The sequence below is a fragment of the Rhamphochromis sp. 'chilingali' genome (genome assembly GCF_963969265.1).
Source record: "Rhamphochromis sp. 'chilingali' genome assembly, chromosome: 3".
NCBI classification, from domain to species: Eukaryota; Metazoa; Chordata; class Actinopteri; order Cichliformes; family Cichlidae; genus Rhamphochromis; species Rhamphochromis sp. 'chilingali'.
The window spans coordinates 17699598-17703315 of NC_137931.1; the positions used below are offsets into that span (position 1 = coordinate 17699598).

A 3718-nucleotide genomic window follows, 5' to 3' on the forward strand; every position below is an offset into this window, starting at 1 on the left:
AAAATAAACTACCTACTCTTGTGATTTCAGTCTGTGCTAGTCCTTCCTGTGCCCGTGACAGAATAATCCAGCCACGAAATGGACTCCACAGACTCAACACCTGCTGCGGCAACCACGATCTCTCTGGAGGGAATAGTGCAATGTCACAAACAGATGTTAATTCAACTCAGCGGGGAAGTGGCAGCGCTGACCCAGGCTCTCGCCCAACATATTCTGCTGCCGGAAAGCCCGCCTCCCATGGCATCTTCGCAGGTAACTCTCACTGCTGTCGCTATGCCTGCTGCCACAGCCACTCAGGCATCTGGCGTCATAGCCCCATTTTCACTAGATTAACTGTTACCCACACCTGAGACGTTTTCTGGGGAACTGGGGGAATGTGCGGGATTCTTAACACAGTGTACTATGCTGTTCAAACAGTTGCCAAATATGTTCACTAGCGACGGGGTTAAAATTGCGTCCCTGACCCAGTTGCTTCGTGATCGAGCTTTGACCTGGGCTCAGGCTCTGCTGCAGGCCAGCCCTGAAATTTCTTATGATGACTTTCTGGCCCGTTTCAAGGCAGTATTTGATAAGGGCTCCAGTGCGGAGGCTGCCGGCCACCGTTTGATCAACCTAAGACAAGGTAGTGGCTGACTATTCGATTGATTTTTGGACCCTGACTGTGCAAGCTAATTGGGGCTCTGAGGCTCTAAGAACCACTCTGTTAAATAATGTCAACGAGGAGCTTAAAGATGAAATAATGATGCGTGAAATCCCTTCCTCTCTGGAGGTGCTTATGTCACTATGCATCCAGGTGGATGACTGCCTACGGGCGCGCCGGGCCTCACGGAAACAGTCGTTTCGGGAACTTCCAGTATCGAGGGAGGACCAGCCTGAGTCACGGGAAGCCCAGAGTGTCAGGGAGGATGAGGGGGAACAGCCAATGCAGCTAGGTCACTCGTGGCTCTCGCTGGCGGAACAACAGCAGGGGTGAGTGTTTAAATTGTGGCCGTAAAGGTCATTTCATCTGCGCCTGTCCTGCGCTGGCAAAAGGGCCAGTAATTGAGAGGGTACTGGTGGGCGACCTGTCTGGCAAACACCCTCTTCCATGTTTGTTGCTGGCCGCTACACTCACTTTTCGGACTGAGTCATATTCTCTCTCCGCTCTGGTAGATTCAGGAGCGGAACAAAACTTTATTGATTCCTCACTAGTTGCTAAGCTCCACATTCACACCAAGCCTCTGCCAAATCCTCAGCCTTATTCGGTCAACGTTTGCCAGACATAACTCTTGTCACCTTACCTATCGCCCTCACCCTCTCCGGCAATCACACAGAGAACATTAGCTTTTGTGTTTTCAAGGCTCCTGTCACCCCCCCACGTGTTAGGCTACCCATGGCTAATGCAACATAACCCACACATTGATTGGCAAAAGGAGCAGATTACGGGATGGAGCACTGAATGCCATATGAACTGCTTTCGGGCTGCCACTCCACCTGTGCCTTCCTCCTCCCCACGGGAGCCCTCTCTGTCCATGGATCTGTCATCGGTGCGTCGTATCTATCATGATCTAGCAGCAGTGTTCAGTAAAAATAAAGCACTGTCTCTCCCACCTCACCGGCCCTACGATTGCGCCACTGACCTCCTCCCAGGGGCTCCCTTGCCCTCTGCCCGTCTCTATAGCCTCACCCAGCCTGAGAGGGAGGCCATTGAAAAATATATCACTGACTCTCTGGCTGCAGGCATTATCCGCCCGTCGTCATCTCCTGTGGGGGCAGGTTTCTTTTTTGTAGAAAAAAAGACAAGACTCCGGCCATGCATAGATTTCCGTGGGCTTAACAAAATCACTGTAAAAAAACAAATACCCCCTACCGCTTCTGACATCGGCCTTTGAACTGCTTCAGGGGGCCACCGTGTTTAGCAAGCTCGACCTCTGTAATGCCTACCACTTTGTGAGAATTCGTGAGGGAGACGAATGGAAGACAGCGTTCAACACACCCCTTGGGCATTTTGAATATCTGGTGATGCCCTTCGGATTTACCAATGCCCCAACAGTATTCCAAGCTCTTGTTAATGATGCGCTGAGAGATTTCATTAATCAATGTGCCTTTGTTTATCTGGATGATATTCTCATTTTCTCCAGGTCCCAGGCAGAACACAAGGTCCATGTCCGACAGATACTTCAACGACTCCTGGAGAACAGACCGTTCGTGAAGGGTGAGAAATGTAAATTCCATGTCAACACTGTGGCTTTCCAGGGTTACATCATCGCTCGGGGAGATCTGAAGCCTGACCCGGAGAAGGTTTGGGTCATTGTGCACTGGCCTCGGCCCCCCAACCGTCTCCAGCTCCAGCGCTTCCTTGGATTCGCCAATTTCTATCGGCGCTTCATTATAGACTTCAGTAAGATCACTTTACCACTCACCAAACTCACCTATCCAAAAAACCCTTTCAGTGGGACCTGGCTACTCAGGAAGCTTTCGACCTACTGAAAAATAAGTTTGCCACTGCTCCTATCCTCCGTCAGCCTAACCTCCAGCAGCAGTTCGTGCACATGGCTTGGCACAAAGGTTAGTCTCTCCTCTGGCTTTCATCCACAGAACAATGGACAAGCAGAGAGAACAAACAGGAACTCGAAGCAGCCCTGCGGTGCATAGTCTCCCACAACCAAACCACCTGGTACGAGCATAGTCATGGCCCTGTGCCTTCCCGGCTAGCCCAGTCTGGCTACAAGTGTTTTTGCCTCTATTGTCCCTTCTCTCTTCCCTCTCGTGCTCTGCGCACCACCGGGGCAGAGTTCACTGTGGACTCCCGCACCTGCAAGCAATCTCCTGTGATCAGCGCTCACTCTAGCTCTGTACTTAAGGCAGCAACTGGAGGTGCCTCGTTGCTGGATTATTGTGTAACTCTTGTTAGTGTTCCGTCGATTCTCTAGCCTCTTCGAGTAAAGACCCGTGAGCTATTCTCATGTTGTTCTCCTGTCTCTGTGCTAGATGCTATCCGCCTGCCTGAGGACTTTCCACCCCTGCTTGGTTGAGAGTTGGGTGAGTCAGTGTGGCCCGAGCTGGATGAAGAATCCCTGGGAGGAGGAGTATGTGTGTTGGTGTTTTCTCTAAAACTTCCCTCGTGACCCTTGGAACCCCCTGGACCTGTTTCCCTACACTTGTAGATATAGGAATTGGTGACTCTGGAAAATAAACTACCTACTGTTGTGATTTCAGTCTGTGATAGTCCTTCCTGTGCCGGTGACATTCTGTCTGTCAACATATGAAAAAGTTGAAGGTGCACAACCTAGCAATGGGGAAAAGAGCGCTTTTGTTTGTTTTCCTGTTTTTGCCCAGCGTCTATTAGCAATTTGCTCAGATAGCTGAAATGGTAGATGCCCAAACAGCTGGATTAACTGTGGAAAAACTACCCAGCAAAAGGGAAAAGAGTGCAATTGTCAGACATGCTCACTTAATAAAGAGAGCCCCAGGAGTTGAGGGCGTGCTTTATTACGAGGCTGATGTTTCAGTCTTATGCAAGGAAGTGTTTTAATATGAAAAGCTATCCCATCTTTGGATGGGGAGACTGATAAAGCAAGTATTACTGCTTAAAAAGTGAAATTTACTGTTTGAAAAATGCAAGCGTTAGAGCTTAATCTTCTCTCAAATATTAACCTGTGTCTTGTTTGTATGTGTGGGGAGCAGCCAGGCTGGGTCATATTAGAATGAAATAAAATTCTTATCTTACACTTATAAA

The 3718-nt window shown here is 49.4% G+C and overlaps 1 long non-coding RNA gene across 1 annotated transcript; it reads left to right on the top strand.

The window, feature by feature from the left end:
• The first annotated feature begins 861 nt into the window (after positions 1–861).
• LOC308393458 lies at positions 862–3106 on the top strand. The gene is made up of 3 exons (XR_013970983.1): positions 862–969; positions 2121–2194; positions 2971–3106. It is a non-coding gene; the product is annotated as an uncharacterized lncRNA (long non-coding RNA).
• The last annotated feature ends 612 nt before the right edge of the window (positions 3107–3718 follow it).